Source organism: Hemitrygon akajei, chromosome 3 (assembly GCF_048418815.1).
Source record: "Hemitrygon akajei chromosome 3, sHemAka1.3, whole genome shotgun sequence".
Taxonomy (NCBI): domain Eukaryota; kingdom Metazoa; phylum Chordata; class Chondrichthyes; order Myliobatiformes; family Dasyatidae; genus Hemitrygon; species Hemitrygon akajei.
In genome coordinates, this window is record NC_133126.1 from 2005191 (window position 1) to 2024316 (window position 19126).

The following is a 19126-nucleotide window of genomic DNA, read 5'->3' on the forward strand; positions in this document are numbered from 1 at the left end:
AGGGGTGAGAGGGAGGGGAAAAGGGGTGGGGGTAAAGAGTGGTGAGGGGAAGGGGAAAGAGAGGGGGAGAGGGAAGGTGGGAAGGATAAAGGAAGAAAATGGTGAAAGGGAGGGGGAAAGAGAGGGAGAGGGAGGCAGAGAGGGGCAGAGGGAAGATGTCCCGGAGCCTGTTGGTCCAGGATTTTATGCTGCAGTACCACTTCCTGGATGGTAGTAGCTGGAAAAGATTGTGGTTGGTCAGTGGTGGACAGTCCCAGGACAGTGGTCAGTGACGGAGAGAGCCAGGACAGCACTGATGGTCAGAACCAAACTCTGGACAGTGACAGACCCCCAGGACGATGGTCAGTGACGGACAGGGTCAGGACGGTGGTCAGTGACGGTCAGAGTCAAGACGGTGGTCAGTGACAGACAGTGGGAGGACTCTGGTCAGAAACGGACAGAGCCAGTCAGCGGACAGTGATGGATAGGGGTCGGGATGGTGGTCAGTGACGGATGGAGTCAGGACAGTGGCCAGTGACAGACAGCCAGGACAGTGGTCAGTGACGGTCGGAGTCAAGACGGTGGTCAGTGACAGACAGTGGGAGGACTCTGGTCAGAAACGGACAGAGCCAGTCGGCGGACAGTGATGGATAGGGGTCGGGATGGTGGTCAGTGACGGATGGAGTCAGGACAGTGGCCAGTGACAGACAGCCAGGACAGTGGTCAGTGACGGTCGGAGTCAAGACGGTGGTCAGTGACGGACAGGGCCAGGACGGTGGTGATGGACAGAGCTAAGATGGTGGTTACTGATGGACATTGGTAGGACAGTGGTGACAGTCAGAGCCAGTTCAGTGGCCAGTGACAGACAGAACCAGGCTGGTGGTCCCAGAACAAATCCCTGAGGCACTCCACTGGTCACCAACCTCCATGCAGAATGTGACATGCCTACAACCATTCTTTGCCTTCTGCGGGCAAGCCAGTTCTGGATCCACAAAGCAATGTTCCCTTGGATCCCATACCTCCTTATTTTCTTGCATGGGGTACCTTACCAAATGCCTTGCTGAAATCCATATACACTACATCTACTGCTCTACCTTCATCAATAAGATAGAAGTAGGAAAGTTGTTTCCATCGGTAGGTGAGACCAGAACTACGGGACATTGCCTCAAAATTCAGGGGAGAAGATTTAGAATGGAGATGAGAAGAAACTGTTTTTCCCAGAGAGTGGTGAATCTGGAATTCTCTGCCCAGGGAAGCAGTTGAGGCTTCTTCACTAAATATATTTAAGAAACAGTTAGATAGGTTTTTACACAGTAAAGGGAATTAAGGGTTATGGGGAAAAGGCAGGTAGATGGAGCTGAGTTTATGGACAGATCAGCCATGATCTTATTGAATGACAGGGCAGGCTCGATGGGCCAGATGGCCTGCTTCTGCCCCTGTTTCTTATGTTATGTCCTTATGTTCCTATCCCATCTGGTCTCGGAGACTTATCCAACTTGAAGCTTTCCAAAAGTTCCAGCCCATCCTCCTTATTGTCTATATGCTCAATCTTTTCAATCCACTGTAAGTCATCCCTACAATCGCCAAGATCCTTTTCCGTAGTGAATAATGAAGCAAAGTATTCATTAAATACCTCTGCTATCTCCTCAGGATCCATACACACTTTTCCACTGTCACATTTGTTTTGATTGGTCCTATTCTCTCACGTCTTATCCTCTTGCTCTTCACATACTTGTAGAAAATCTCCTATCCTCCCTACCAGAGGCATCTTTAAGATGTGTTCCAAACCTACATGACCATGCAGAGGTGCATCAGCTCCACCCCAATACAATTCCACAATCACAATTTCCAAGTAGAGTCAAATTTTAGTTATCTGAAGTATTCATACAAAAGTACCGAAAATGTGTTACCAACCTCTGCCAAAGCATTGGTCACAATGAGTATACAAGGGAAAAGGTTTTGAAATAGTTGAAAGCTCTTACTAATTAGCACCTTTTATAACAACAAATATAAAGCAGTCTGGTTGGGGCCAGAAATGCACTTCTACAACAAAACTTGCCTATTGATTTACTTCCTACAAGCACTAAGTACAAGAGATGAAGTGGCTTATTACAGATGGACAAGATATTGGTAGAACTGCACCTGTATCACTATGCGCAGTTATGGTCACAATACCATCAGTCTATAAGGTATAGGAGCAGAATGAGGCCATTTGGCCCATCCAGTCTGCTCCACCACCAAAGTCAAGGACAGTTTCTACCCTGCTGTTACAAGACTATTAAATAGTTCCATAGCACTATAAGATTGACTCTTGGACTTGTAGTCTATTTCAATGTAATTTCACCTTATTGTCTACCCACAGAGGACTTTCTCTGCAACTGCTGCTCATTGTCATTGTTTGACCTTGCTCTATCTCAATGCGCTGTGTAAGCTTTTCACTCCTTAGTGATAATAAACCAATTACTTTTCATTGTAACCTGTTTCATGATCAACAACAAATCACAAACATGAGAAAATCTGCAGATGCTGGAAACGATCACGTTGTCACGATGTGTTGTCACGGTCAACAAGAGCTTTTAATTTAGTATCATCAGCAAACTTATCCATTATGCCGTGTGCTTTCACATCCAAATCATTTCCGTGACAAAGGTTCCAACATACCTCACTAGTCACAGACCTCCAGTTGGAGAATCAACCTTCAATCATCACCTTCCTATCATCCACCTTTTTAGCTTCTCCTGAATCCCATCAATCTAATCTAAATCAGCAGGCCATCTTGCCATGTGGGACCTGGTCAAATATGATGGCAGAATATAGTATTAATGGTAAGACTCTTGGCAGTGTGAAGGATCAGAGGGATCTTGGGGGCCTGAGTCCATAGGACATTAAAAGCAGCTGTACAGGTTGACTCTGTGGTTAAGAAAACGTACGGTGTATTGGTCTTCATCAATCGTGGAATTGAATTTAGGAGCCGAGAGGTAATGTTGCAGCTATATAGGACCCTGGTCAGACCCCACTTGGAGTACTGTGCTCAGTTCTGGATGCCTCACTATAGGAAGGTTGTGGAAACCATAGAAAGGGTGCAGAGGAGATTTACAAGGATGTTGCCTGGATTGGGGAACATGCCTTATGAGAATAGGTTGAGTGAACACGGCCTTTTCTCCTTGGAGCGACAGAGGATAAGAGGTGACTTTTAAGCTTTAGCTTTATTCTTTGGGAAAACAAATCTCCTAAGTTGCAGTTCTCTTGCAGACTACATAAGGAATAAAATGGATGATCTCTTTTAAATCATTAGAAATAAATGACATAGGATTGGAAGGTGTAGCGTCTCTATGGGTTGAGCTAAGAAATGTAGAAAAGATGTTGAAGCTGGAAGGTGTCTTTTCTACTGACGAGTTTGATGTGGGTTGTTCCAAGAGCACGGTTCGCACTAACTGGGTGACTGAGGATACCCCGTTCAGAGAAAGGTCGCGGCGACGGGCCCCTGCAGAGGTGGAGGATGTTCGGCAGCATTTGTGTAAGTTGAAGGAAGCTGGGATCACCACTGAGTCCCAAAGCCTCTATGCATCCCCTGTAGTGGTGGCCCTAAAGAAGAATGGGAAGTGTTACATACCCTGTGGGTATCTTGTGACTGTCTCATGACCATGATGTAATTGGGTATCTGGTGAGCATGATGTAATGGTCTTGTGATGGTGGGGTGATGTAATTTCCTGCCAGTGTGAGGTCACATGATGTAATTTTCCTGCCAGTGGGAGATCATGTGATGGCCTGTTCCAACAGGTATAAAACGGGAAAGCCGTGCTGTGACGCAGGTCAGCTCGTGGTTTAATTCATCCGTTACTCCGTTATGCTGCGTATCCATCTCATGATGCAGTTTTGTTTTAAAGTGGGGTTTTACTTTCTACTGTATGTTGTGCTGGGAGTTTTTAAAATCACTGCCAGTTATGTTTGATTTATCTTCGATTTGATTTTAAAGCCTAATTATTGGAGAGTGAAGATTTACTGAAGTACAGGAACCCAAAGGATTGAGTAAAATTGGTGTTGTCGGTGGTAATACAGGATTAACCTTATTGAATCTTTATTCAAGGAAATAGTAACCTGCATCCGAGATAATCCCTGCTGTAAGAGCAGAAAGGGTTGGGCGCAGTGTTAATCGCCAAGGAAAAGGTCAGTTCCTTTAAGCCATTTTTACTTCCTTCGTCGTGAATCCTTCGGGCAAGGCATATTTCGGCAGGGACCAGCAGTAATGTCAGGTCATCGAGGAATTTGTTACTTCAGGAAAGTTTCTCCTAATTGACTGTATAAATCACTTGGACTTTTGCATTTACCACTTTAAGAACTGTGTTTGCATTTATCGCTTTAAGAACTGTTCGAGTTGCCATATAGCAGTTAACTTCTGGTTAAGTTAGTCATTTGTTTACTTTTCATTTTTATTGAGCAGTGTTTAATAAATGTTTATTTGTTTATAAAACTGGACTCAATTCTATATTCATTGTTGCTGTATCGTAACAGAAGGTATGGATGTGTGTGGACTATAGGACTCTGAACAGGCACACCATCCCTGACCAGTACACTGTCCCGAGGATTAAAGACACGATGGCCCGTTTGAGTGGTGCAAAGTGGTTCAGTGTGCTGGACTTGAGGAGTGGATATCATCAGATCCCGATGAGTGAGACCGACAAAGAAAATGGCATTTATGTGTCCCCTGGGATTCTTGCAGTTCGAAAGGATGCCCCAGCTCCTGAAACCTTCCAGCGGGTCATGGAGAAGACGGTGGGGGATATGAACTTGCTTGAGGTATTGGTGTATTTGGATGATCTCATAGTGTTTGGAACCACCTTGGAAGAACATGAAGCAAGGCTGCTGAAGGTTTTGGGCCGCCTGAAAGCTGAAGGGTTAAAACTTTCCCTGGACAAGTGCCAGTTCTGCCAAACGTCTGTTAGCTATGTTGGGCACATGGTCTCGTGGGTGAGGTAGCTACCGACCCAGCTAAGATCAAGGCAGTTACCACTTGGCCAAGACCCCAGACTGTGAGCACTCTGCACTCATTCCTTGGGTTCTGTGGTTACTATCGGAGGTTTGAGAAAGGCTACGTGAAAGTGAGTCACCTGTTGAATCAGCTTCTGTGCAGTTACCCTCCCTTGGGGAAGAAAGGGAGGGTGGAAAGGACAGGAGGGTGGAGAGTATCTTAGCCCGTCGGAGCCCTTTGGACCGAGGTGGGATGCAAAATGTGAGGAGGCCTTTCAGTCGCTGAAGGAGCTGCTGACCCAGGCGCTGGTGCTGGCTTTTGTGGACCCCTGATTACCGTATGTACTGCACACGGATGCCAGCTGAGAGGGTTTAGGGGGCATCCTGTATCAGGATCAGGGCTCCAGGTTTAGGCCTGTTGCATTTGTCAGCTGGAGTCTGTTGCCCTCCGAGAAAAACTATCCCACGCACAAGTTGGAATTTCTGGCGTTGAAATGGGCTGTGGTGGATAAGCTGAGTGACTACCTCTATGGGGCTAAGTTTGAGGTGTTTGTAAAATGTGTGCAGGGTAGTTTTTTGCAGCAATTCATAGAGGTACCAACTAGAGAAGTGGCAGTGTTGGTTCTTCTGTTAGGGAATGAAATAGGTCAGGTGATGGAGGTATGTGTTGGGGAGCACTTCGGGTCCAGTGATCACAATGCCATTAGTTTCAATATAATTATGGAGAAGGATAGGACTGGCCCCAGGGATGAGATTTTTGATTGGAGAAAGGCTAACTTTGAGGAGATGCAAAAGGATTTAGGAGTGGATTGGGACAATTTGTTTTATGGGAAGGATGTAATAGAGAAATGGAGGTCATTTAAAGGTGAAATTTTGAGGGTACAGAATCCTTATGTTCCTTTTAGGTTGAAAGGAAAGGTTAAAAGTTTGAGAGAGCCATGGTTTTCAAGGGATATTGGAAACTTGGTTCGGAAAAAGAGGGATACCTACAATAAATATAGGCAGCATGGAGTAAATAAGGTGCTTGAGGAATATAAAGAATGTAAAAAGAATCTTAAGAAAGAAATTAGAAAAGCTAAAAGAAGATATGAGGTTGCTTTGGCAAGTAAGGTGAAAATAAATCCAAAGGGTTTCTACAGTTATATTAATAGCAAAAGGATAGTGAGGGATAAAATTGGTCCCTTAGAGAATCAGAGTGGACAGCTATGTGCGGAGCCAAAAGCGATGGGGGAGATTTTGAACAATTTCTTTTCTTCGGTATTCACTGAGGAGATGGATATTGAATTGTGTAAGGTAAGGGAAACAAGTAGGGTAGTTATGGAAACTGTGATGGTTAAAGAAGAGGAAGTACTGGTGCTTTTAAAGAATATAAAAGTGGATAAGTCTCCGGGTCCTGACAGGATCTTCCCTAGGACCTTGAGGGAAGTTAGCGTAGAAATAGCAGGGGCTCTGACAGAAATATTTCAAAATGTCATTAGAGACAAGGATGGTGCCGGAGGATTGGCATATTGCTCATGTGGTTCCATTGTTTAAAAAGGGTTCTAAGAGTAAACCTAGCAATTATCGGCCTGACAGTTTGACATCAGTGGTGGGTAAATTAATGGAACGTATTCTTAGAGGTGGTATATATAATTATCTGGATAGATGGTCTGATTAGGAACAGTCAACATGGATTTTGTGCGTGGAAGGTCATGTTTGACAAATCTTATTGAATTTTTTGAAGAGGTTACTAGGAAAGTTGACAAGGGTAAAGCAGTAGATGTTGTCTATATAGACTTCAGTAAGGCCTTTCACAAGGTTCCACACGGAAGATTACTTAAGAAGGTTCAATTGTTAGGTATTAATATTGAAGTAGTAAAATAGATTCGACAGTGGCTGGATGGGAGATGTTAGAGAGTAGTGGTGGATAACTGTTTGTCAGGTTGGAGACCGGTGACTAGTGGTGTGCCTCAGGGATCTGTACTGGGTCCAGTGTCATATACATTAATGATCTGGATGATGGGGTGATAAATTGGATTAGTAAGTATGCAGATGATACTAAGATAGGTGGCATTGTGGATAATGAGGTAGGTTTTCAAAGCTTGCAGAGAGATTTAGGCCAGTCAGAGGAGTGGGCTGAAAGATGGCAGATGGAGTTTAATGCTGATAAGTGTGAGGTGCTACATTTTGGTAGGACTAATCAAAATAGGACATACATGGTAAATGGTAGGGCATTGAGAAATGCAGTAGAACAGAGTGATCTAGGAATAATGGTGCATAGTTCCCTGAAGGTGGAATCTCATGTGGATAGGGTGGTGAAGAAAGCTTTTGGTATGCTGGCATAAATCAGAGCATTGACTATAGGAGTTGGGATGTAGTGTTAAAATTGTACAAGGCATTGGTGAGGCCAAATTTGGAGTATTGTGTACAGTTCTGGTCACCGAATTATAGGAAAGATGTCAACAAAATAGAGAGAGTACAGAGAAGATTTACTAGGATGTTACCTGGGTTTCAGCACCTAAGTTACAGAGAAAGGTTGAACAAGTTAGGTCTTTATTCTTTGGAGCGTAGAAGGTTGAGCGGGGACTTGATAGAGGTATTTAAAATTATGAGGGGGATAGATAGAATTGGCGTGGATAGGCTTTTTCCATTGAGAGTAGGGGAGATTCAAACAAGAGGACATGAGTTGAGAGTTAAGGGGCAAAAGTTTAGGGGTAACATGAGAGGGAACTTCTTTACTCAGAGAGTGGTAGCTGTGTGGAATGAGCTTCCAGTAGAAGTGGTAGAGGCAGGTTCAATTTTGTCATTAAAAAAAAAATTGGATAGGTATATGGACAGGAAAGGAATGGAGGTTTGTGGGTTGAGTGCAGGTAGTTGGGACTAGGTGAGAGTAAGCGTTCGGCACGGACTAGAAGGGCCGAGATGGCCTGTTTCCGTGCTGTGATTGTTATATGGACAATAACCCTCTAACTTATATCCTGACCTCGGTGAAACTGGATGCCACAGGCCATTGGTGGTTGGCGGTGTTGTCGGCCTATGATTTCAGCTGGAAGTACCGGCTGGGGAGCCGGAAAATTGATGTGGATGCTTTGTCCAGGCAGGCATGAGGGACTGGTCAGGGATGAGGAATGGGAGAGCAAAGGCCCTGTGTCAGTTTGCCATCACCGTGAAGGCAGAGGAAAAGGAGGGGCAGGAGCAAGCGGTGGACAAATTGGGGGCCTCTGATGAACCTGACTGCTCTGACGTTGAGACAGGTTGAGCTCTGGGGAAGTGACTGCTGCTCAGCGAAATGATCCAGGCATTAGCACTATTTGGTCTGCGGTCAAAAAGGGAGACATGGCTCGGGCGGAGAGGATGAAACACACGTCTACAAGAATGGCCTCGGTTGGAGTTGAAAAACCAGATCTTATACCGGGTCACGTCACCCCCAGACCAACCTCGGCGTTGCCAGCTGGTTCTGCCTGAGAAACATAGAAAACCTACAGCACAATACAGGCCCTTCAGCCCACAATGCTGTGCTGAACCTGTCCCTACCTTAGAAACACCTAGACTTACTCATAGCCCTCTATTTTTCTAAGCTCCATGTAGCCATCCAGGAGTCTCATAAAAGACCCTATTGTTTCCGCCTCCACCAGCGTTACCGGCATCCCATTCCACACACTCACCACTCTCTGAGTAAAAAAACCTACCCTGACATCTCCTCTGTACCTACTTCCAAACAGCTTAAAACTATACCCTCTCACGCTAGCCATTTCAGCCCTGGGTAAAAGCCTCTGACTATCTACACAATCCATGCCTCTCAATGTCTTGTACACCTCTGTCAGGTCACCTCTCATCCTCCGTCACTCCAAGGGAAAAAGGCCGAGTTCACTCAACCTATTCTCATAAGGCATGCTCCCCAATCCAGGCAACATCCCTGTAAATCTAAATGAGAAGTATCGGGGGATGGCGTTGAAGTCACTTCATGATGACTCTGGACATTTGGGGGTGGAAAAGACCTATGGATTGCTCAGAGACCGGTTTTACTGGCCCCAGATGAAGTCAGAGGTTGAAGAATACTGAAAGTTGCACGTTCAATGCATATGGCGGAAGACGCTGCCTACGCAGGCAGCTCCCTTGTCCCACTTGCAGAATGTGGGGCTCTGGACCTGGTGTGTATGGATTCCCTGTCAATAGAACCCAATGCCAGCAACATGGCGAATGTCTTAGTCATCACAGATCACTACACCAGATATGCTCGGGCTTTTCCTACCAAGGACCAGAGGGTGTCCACGGTGGCCAAAGTGTAATGGGAGATGTATTTCATTTATTATGGCCTTTTCAGATGGACACACAGTAATCAGGGATGGGATTTCAAGAGCAGACTCATCCATGAGTTACTGGGCATGCTTGGAGTCAAGAAGTCGAGGACCAGACCCTATCCGCAGGGTTTTCCCCAGCCCAAGAGGTTTAATTGGACCTTGCTAAACATGCTTAGGACCCTGGAGACCAGCAAGAAGAGCAGGTGGAGTCAACATATTGGACATCTGGTTCACAGTTACAACTGTACCCGAAATGAACCTATTGGGTACTCGCCATACTATCTGATGTCTGGGCGCGAGGCAAGGTTGCCCATTGACCTTGGTTTTGAGATTGACGAGGGTGACTTACCACCGAAGACTTACATGAAGTATGTGTCTTATATGAGAAGAGAGCTGAAAATGGCTTATGAATTAGTTGGGGTCGTGGTTGCCAAATAGAATCAAGGGAGTAAGAGGAGGTATGATCAAAAGATGAGGTTCTTCCAAATGCTGGAAGACAGAGTCCTCATAAGGAATTTGAGGCTACCTGGGAAGCATAAGTTGGCTGACCGCTGGGCGGCTACACCCTATATGGTGGAGAGACAGATGCCAAACCTACCAGTTTTCTGGGTGAAATCAGAGGATGGGAATGGGCCTGTCAAGATTCTCCATCAGAATTACCTGCTGCCCCTGGGACAAGAGGTGCAGGTGGACCCAGAGCCTGCACACACAACACACTGGAGGAACTCAGCAGGTCGGGCAGCATCTGTGGAAACGAGCAGTCAATGTTTCGGGCCGAGACCCTTCGTCAGAGTTGACCAGGTAGACTGGAAGTCCCGACGAAGGGTCTCGGCCCGAAACATTGACTGCTCGTTTCCACAGATGCTGCCCGACCTGCTGAGTTCCTCCAGTGTGTTGTGCATGTTGCTTTGACCCCAGCATTTGCAGTGTATCTTGTGTTTAAGACCCAGAGCCTGACCTGGAGCCTACACCTAGTAAGAGGACTCTGCGGAAACGTGGGGCAACTGCAGGGCCCAAGCAGGAGAGTTTAAGCCGGCCCCCACCCCTGAGAGGGCTACTGATTCGAAGGATGAGGACTTGGATGTGTGGTATATGCTGGCTTTTGCTAACTCCCCAGACTTCCAGCTTTCTCTTGCTGAATCAGGTGAAGTTGGGTGGGGGCCTATCTGTGGGCAGCCCGGGTTGCAGTGGGACTCTGCAAATGATGAAGTGGAGCTTGGCCACGGGACGGAGGGGTCTGAGTTGCAGGTGGGCTCGAGTGATAGGTCAGGGGAGGTCTCACCAGGTAGACTGGAAGTAGCCCCAGCAGTGTCTGAACCTGAAGAGTTATGTTATATTAAGCCACTAGCCAAAGCGAGAGTTACAGGTAAAAGGACCCAAATGGCAAGAGTAAAAGGACACTAATGGCAGTTGTATACAGGTCTCCAAACAGCAGCCGGTATGTGGATTACAAATTACAGCAGGAGATAGAAAAGATGTGTCAGAAAGGCAATGTCATGATAATCACTGGGGATTTTAACATGAAAGTGGATTGGGAAAACCAGGTCAGTACTGGACCTCAAGAGAGAATTTGTAGAATGTCTATGGGATGGCTTTTTGGAATAGGTTGTTGAGCCCAGTAGGGGATTGGCTGTGCTGGATTGGGTGTTGTGCAATGATCTGGAGGTGATAAGAGAGCTTAAGGTTAAAGAACCCTGAGGGAACAATGATTACAATATTATCAAGTTCACATTGAAATCTAAGAGGGAAAAAATAAAATCCAATGTGTCGGTATTTCAGTGGAATAAAGGAAATTACAATGGCATGAGGGGGAACTGGCCAAAATTGACTGGAAAGTGACACTCACATGAAAGACAGCAGAGTAGCAATGGCTGGAGTTTCTGCAAAAAATGAGATGTGCAAGACAGATATATTCCATATATGAAGAAATTTTCAAAGGGAAGGACACTGCTGTGGCTGACAAGTGAAGTCAGAGCCAAAGTAAAAGCAAAAGAGAGGGCATACAAGGAAGCCAGAGCTAGTTGGAAGATGGAGGATTGGGAAGCTTTTAAGAACTTGCAGAAGGAAACTAAGAAGTTCATTAGGAAGGAAAAGATGAATTATGAAAGGAAGCTGGTGACTAATATCAAAGAAGATACTAAAAGTTTTTTTACTTAAAGGGTAAAACTTTTAGGGTAAAAGAGAGTCGAGGGTAGATATAGGACCAATATAAAATAATGCTGGAGGTATTGTAATGAGAGATGCAGAGATGGCAGATGAGCTGAGTGCTTATTTTGCATCAGTCTTCAGTATACTGGATGTTAAAGTGTGTCAGGGAAGTGAAGTTTGTGCAGTGGAATTATAAATGAGAAGGTGCTCAGGAAGCTTAATGGTCTGAGCGTGGATAAATCTTCTGGACCTGATGGAATGCACCCTCAGGTTCTGAAGGAAGTAGCTGAAGAGATTGCAGAGGCATTAACGATGATTTCTCAAGAATCGATAGATTCTGGCATTGTACCGGATGACTGGAAAATTGCAAGTCTTACTCCACTGTTTAAGAAGGGTGAGAGGCAGCAGAAAGGAATCTATAGACCTGTTAGCCTGACATCAGTGGTTGGGAAGTTGTTGGAATCAATTGTTAGGGATGAGATTACGGAATACCTGGAGGCACATGATAAGATAGGCCATGGTTTTCCAAAAGGAAAATCCTGTCTGAGAAACCCACTGCAATTCTTTGAGGAAATTACAAGGTGCAGTAGACGTGGTGTACTTGAATTTTCAGAAGGCCTTTGACAAGGTGCTGCACATGAGGCTGCTTAGCAAGAGAAGAGCCCATGGAATTACAGTGGAGTTACTAGCATGGGTGGAGCATTGGTTGATCAGCAGAAAGCAGAGAGTGGGGACTTCCAGTAAGATGGCGATTGTTTAGCTGCTCTGAACTTCTGTTCCGTTACTGTCGCTATCTTTGCACTAAATGTCTCAATTTTTTAAACCTTAGTTAGGAATTTTTTCGGTATCTCTTACTTGCCTGTGAACATATCTAACTTACAATGTCTAGCAAGAGTTCTAAATCCGGGAGAAAGGAAGCTATGGCTCCCTCAGACGAGACCCTGGTTGCGCTCGGAAAGCTCCGAGATGAAATTTTAAAGGAATTTAAAACCGCTTTCAAACAGTTGGAAGACAAACTGGATCGGATCAACGATAAAGTGGACAAGCATGCTGAACACTTATCTCGCATCGATTCGACTTCTGAAGATTTAGAAAGTCATGTTCGATACTTGGAGACTCTCTGTTCCAGCTTAGAGAAAAAATCTAACAAACTCCTTTCCAAAATGGTGGATCTCGAAAATCGCAGCAGACGCTGCAATCTTAGAATTCTTGGATTGCCAGAGGCGGCTGAACAGGAATCAACCGTGAAGTTTTTCGCTGAGTTTCTCTGTGAGATATTCGAGAAAGATTTGCTTCCAAACCCGCCTGAGCTCGAACAGGCACACAGAGTCTACGTTCCCCCCGGAATTCTGGGCTCCCGTCCGCGACCAGTAATCTTGTGTTTCCATCAATACCAGGTAAAACACAGTCTGATTGTGGAGGCACGTCGCAGGGGGTCTTTTCCTTTCCAGGATACAACCATTCGCTTTGTGGAAGATTTTGCACCCCAGACCTTAAAGATGCACACTGAGTTTAAAGGCGTAATGAAAGTACTGTTTGATCATGGTTTTAAACCCTCCCTTCGCAACCGTGCTGATCTACAAATCAAGCTTAATACTGGAAAATACAAATGGCTCAGGTCGGTGAAGGAAGCTGAAGCATTTGTGGCAAGTCTTCCGGCTATCCAGTCATCTTCGGAATCTGATCGGACCTCCTAAAATGGTGGATAAGTACTCCTTGTAGTAAAATCACTTTTTCTGGACTCAGACTTCACTTGAATCACTCAGACATTATTCACTGAAACTCTAAGGGCTGTTGACAATCTCTCCCAGGATTTGATGTGTGTGTAATCTATTTTTACTCTTGTATAACCTTATCTACAGAGTTTTACAACTGACTCTAACTTGTTTTGGAGGTTCGAAGTCTTTAGTGAAGGCCTCCCTGTTTGTTGGTTCACAGTTTAATTGCTGATTTATTTTTCCCCTTTTTTAAATATTTATTTATTTTATCTTTTTTTTCCCTTTCTTCACCCCTTTTTTTCTAATCACTGAATTTTTTCTCTCCTCTCTGTAAATGGTTGATAAATACTCATCTTGAATTTATAATTTTCCCCTTCCTCTCCTTTTTTTTTACTTTTTTTCCCTTTCTCTTACTTTATTCTTCTATAATTTTTCGCGGGTAGGTTAGTTTTGGTTTTCTTCCGATTTTCTCTGTATTAAGTTTTATATTTCTGCAGAAGGTGTTCTAATCTGTCATTATGTTTTCCAGTGCATAAACTAGTTACTATTTGCTATAGTATTTATACGGAACTGTTGTCAATGACACAGATCTGGAAGTTGTATTTGGGTTAACTTTTTTGGTAGAGCTAGCTACTTGTTTTGGTAGCCGTCTAGTTTTGGGTTGTGTGAATGGGGTGGGTTTTCCAGTTCCAACATCACTCACTGTATTTATTGTTTCTCTTTATTGCTCAGGACATGTATATGTCTTGATTTTACGAATCTATGTTTACATCTCTGCTCCCAGACTGCTGTTGTACTGCTTGACTTTTTATATGCCTGCTGCCTTTTATGCATTAGTAATTGATAATGGCTAGTGCACTTAAATTCGTGAGCTGGAATGTAAAGGGATTGAATCACCCTGTTAAAAGGAGGAAGGTATTCTCACATATCAAACAACTCAAAGCTGACATTGCTTTCCTTCAAGAAACTCATATTCGTTGTTTTGATAACTCGCGGCTTCTGTCAAAGTGGGCGGGTCAGCATTTTCATTCATCCTTTGCCGCTAAAGCTAGGGGAGTCTCCATTGTTATTAACTCAAATATTCCTTTTGAACTCCATAATAAAATATCTGATACAAATGGCCGTTTTATTATTGTTTCTGGTAAACTATATAACACTAAAGTTGCACTAGCAAACCTGTATGCTCCCAACTTTGATGATGTTAACTTTTTTGAATGGTTTTTTTCCTCACTACCAGACTTAAACTCATACTCTCTTTTACTGGGTGGTGACTTCAACTGTTGGTTGGATCCTAAACTGGATTGATCGTCCTCTGTTACCAGATCACCTACTAAATCTGCCTTAGCTATCCAGTCATTTCTCTCTAATTTTTGTATCTCTGATATATGGTGTTTCCTCCATCCTACGGAGAGAGATTATTCTTTTTTCTCACATGTTCACCATACCTTCACTAGAATTGACTATTTCTTACTCGATAACCAACTTATCCCATTTGCCCACTCTTGTGACTATCAGAGTATACTGATTTCTGACCATGCCCCAATTACCCTCTCTCTGAACTTTCCTGGTCTCCCTCAGAGGAATAAACACTGGCGGTTTGATTCAACTTTATTATCGGATGATGATTTTGTAAAATTTATTAAGGATCAGATAACCTTTTATTTTAACACTAATACATCACCTGAAGTGCCATCCCAGATTGTCTGGGATGCCATGAAAGCATATCTGAGGGGTCAAATAATCTCTTACACAGCAAATCTCAACAGAAGATCCCGTGCAGATCGATCAGACCTCATTAACCAGATTAAAGATTTGGATCAAATATATGCCCAAACTAAGAACCCTGAATTATACAAGAAGCACGTTGAACTCCAAACTAAATTTAACCTTCTGTCCACTCAACCTGTCGAACGCCAACTTCTCGAAAGCAAGAGTCGCTTTTACATTCATGGGGATAAGTCTGGTAAATTCCTAGCCAATCAGCTGAGGCGCTCCAAAGCCAAACAACATATTACAAAGATCCGGAAGGAGAACGGAGACTTTACATCGGATCATTTAGAAATTAATGACGCATTTAAAAATTTTTATTCTCGGCTTTATTCCTCTGAATCTCTGAATGACAATATCTCTGTTGATCAATTTTTACAGAATCTGAATATCCCCTCACTCTCATCTGATTTCAAAGCCAAACTCAATGCGCCTATATCTTCAGAAGAAATATCTTTTGCAATTTCTGCACTGTCCTCAGGGAAATCTCCTGGACCTGATGGGTTCCCTGTAGAATTTTATAAATCATTTTCCTCACTTCTTTCTCCTCAGTTACTTTCAGTATTATCTGACTCGTTTAATTACGGCAAATTGCCACCCTCTTTCAATGAGGCATCTATTATTCTTCTTTTAAAAAAGGGCAAAGACCCAACAGAGTGTTCCTCGTACAGGCCGATCTCTCTGCTCAATGTTGATGTAAAGATCTTAGCTAAAGTGTTGGCTCATAGATTAGAAACCGTTATTCCCTCCATTATCTCTGATGCCCAAACAGGCTTTATTAAAAACCGTCTCCCTTTTTTTAACATTCGGCGTCTATTTAATATTTTATACTTAGCTCCAACTGGGACTCCTGAATGTGTTATTTCCCTCGATGCGGAGAAAGCATTTGATCGTATAGAGTGGAACTACCTTTTTGCAGTCTTAGAAAAATTTGACCTCGGCCAAAGTTTCATCTCTTGGATCCAATTGCTGTACCTGTGTCCTACTGCTTCTGTTTTAACTAATTTTCAGAAATCCCAAGTATTCAATCTCAAACGTGGCACCCGTCAGGGATGCCCCTTAAGTCCCTTTCTCTTTGATTTGGCTATAGAACCTCTGGCGATAGCATTTCGAAACTGTCCTGAATTGACCGGGATTTGGTGAGGGGGTGTTGAGCATAAAGTTTCTCTCTATGCTGATGACTTATTACTCTTTCTCTCAAATCCGTCTACATCCTTACCTCTAATGTTTTCACTTCTTGACCAGTTTAGCCAGATCTCTGGCTATAAACTTAATTTACATAAGAGTGAACTTTTCCCAATAAATAAAGAAGCACAAGAACTAATATTTCGTGATCTCCCTTTTAAAGTAGTCCATAATCAATTTACTTATCTTGGAATTACAGTCACAAGGAAGTTTAAAGATCTCTTTCATGAAAACTTTGTCAACCTTTCATATGCTATAAAACAGAGTCTGGTACAATGGTCACCTCTATCTATGTCTTTGGTAGGTCGTATTAATGTTGTTAAAATGTATGTTCTCCCCAAATTTTTATACTTATTTCAATCTATCCCAATTTTTATTCCTAAATCTTTTTTTGATTCCTTAGACTCTATTATTTTGTCATATCTGTGGCAGAATAAGTGCTCTAGAATTAATAAAATCCACCTCCAAAAATCTAAAAAAAGAGGGTGGCATGGCTTTACCTAACTTTCGCTTATATTACTGGGCAGCTAATATATGCTGTGCTACCTTCTGGTCTTTCTTCCACGGCCAACCCGAGTGCCCTAACTGGGTGGCAATGGAGTTGAGCTCCACTAAAGAATTATCTATATCTGCACTTCTTGCCTCTGCACTCCCTAGCAGTCTGCCCAGATCAATAGCTAATCCTCTTATTAGACACACTTTGCGTATATGGGCTCAGTTTAGGAAGTGCTATGGTTTCCAGGGGTTTTCCGTTTCCAGCCCTGTCGCACACAATCACCTTTTTTTACCTACTACGTACGATTCAGCATTCCATGTTTGGTATAGGAAGGGCATTAGACATTTTGAAGATCTTTTCATTGATAATCACTTCGCTTCTTTTCAGCAGCTCTCTGTTAAGTTCAACCTGCCTAACGCTCACTTTTTCAGATATCTCCAAATCCGACACTTTATTGCTCCTTTAATTCCTAACTTTCCTGAAATGCCTGCGAAAAATGCTATGGACCTATTTCTTTCCATTAATCCACTAGGTAAAGGTTTAATATCAATTATCCGAGATAAACTAGCAGCCTTACGACGGGCCCCTGTGGATAAAATTAAAATGGCCTGGGAACAGGATTTAAATATCTCCTTATCCGAGGAGAGCTGGGACTCAGTTCTCAAATCGGTTAACTCAACCTCTCTTTGTGCTCGCCATTGTCTCTTACAGTTTAAGATTGTTCATAGAGCCCATATGTCTAAATCTAAACTATCTCGATTCTACCCTGGCATTAGCCCGCTCTGTGATAAATGCAAGAGGGGCATGTCCTCTCTCATCCATATGTACTGGCTCTGTCCTAGCTTGGAGAAATTCTGGAAAGATGTCTTCACTACATTATCGGGTATTCTGAATCAGCACCTAGAACCAAACCCCTTAATTGCTCTGTTCGGTTTTTGGGGCGAGACAGATTTATATCTGGGTCCGACCAAATGCCGAATACTATCCTTTGCCTCTCTCCTGGCGAGACGCTTGATCCTCCTTAGATGGAGAGATGTTGCCCCGCCCACTCATGCGCAATGGCTTAACGACATTATGGCCTGCTTGGACCTCGAAAAAATTCATTATTCAGTTCTTAATTCGGATCTAAAGTTCCATAAGGTCTGGGGACCTTTTATCAAGTACTTTCATAACCTTCCTCCTGACTAGGGTTTTTTTTTTTCTTTTTTTTTCTTCTTTTCGGTCCCTTGCTTTCAGCTCCCTTTTTTTTCTGGTAGTAGGCATTATTATCCTCTGTTGCTAAGTGTATTCACAGTCTGGGAGTTTGACTGTCCGGACTTACACTCTTTATACTGTGTGGTGGTCGGTCTGGAGTTGTTGTTTTTTTTCTTGTGTTGTGGGGTTTGGGGAGGACACTAAGCTCACTTGTCTTTAATTTAGGTGCTTTTTTGTTAAATTCTCTTCCTTTGTAGCATATTGTTATTGTATGCTTAACCTTGCTCTGTATTAATGCTCCTCATTGGGATTTGGGGTTTTTAATTTGTAAAATGTTTTGAAAAACTAATAAAAAAATGTTTTTAAAAAAATAAAAAAATAAAAAAGAAAGCAGAGAGTGGGAATAAAGGGATCCTATTCTGGCTGGCTGCTGGTTACCAGTGGAGTTTGCCAGGAGTCGGTATTGAGACCGCTGCTTTTTATGATGTATGTCAATGATTTGGACGATGGGATTAATGGATTTGTGGCTAAATTTGCCGATGATACAAAGGTAGGTGGAGGAGCGGGTAGTGTTGAGGAAATAGAGACCCTGTAGAGAGACTTAGATAGTTTAGGGGAATGGGCAAAGAAATGGCAAATGAAATACAATGTTGGAAAGTGGATGGCTATGCTTTTTGGTGGAAGAAATAAATGGGCAGACTATTATTTAGATGGGGAGAGAATTCAAAATGCAGAGATGCAAAGGGACTTGGGAGTCCTTGTGCAAGATATCCCAAAGGTTAACGCCCAGGTTGAGTTGGTTGTGAAGAAGGTGAATGCAATGTTGGCATTCATTTCTAGAGGTATAGAATATAAGAGCAGGGATGTAATGTTGAGGCTCTATAAGGCACTCATGAGACCACACGGAGTATTGTGTGCAGTTTTGGGCTACTTATTTTAGAAAGGATATACTGACATTGGAGAGGGTTCAGAGAAGATTCATGAGAATGATTCCAGGAATGAAAGGGTTACTGTATGAGGAACATCTGGCAGCTCTTGGGCTGTATTCCATGGAGTTCAGGAGAATGAGGGGTGATTTCACATAAACATTCCAAATGTTAAAAGGCCTGAACAGATTAGATATGGCAAAGGTGTTTCCCATGGTAGGGGATTCAAGAACAACAGTGTGTGACTTAAGGATTGAAGGGCATCCATTTAGAACTGAGATGTGGAGAAATTACTTTAGTCAGAGGGTGGTAAATCTGTGGAATTTGTTGCCATGAGTGGCTGTGGAGACCAAGCCATTCAGTGTATTTAAGGCAGAGATAGATAGGTTTTTGATTTGCCAGGGCATCAAAGGGTATGGGGTGAAGGCAGGGGAGTGGGGATGACCGGAAGAATTGGATTAGCCC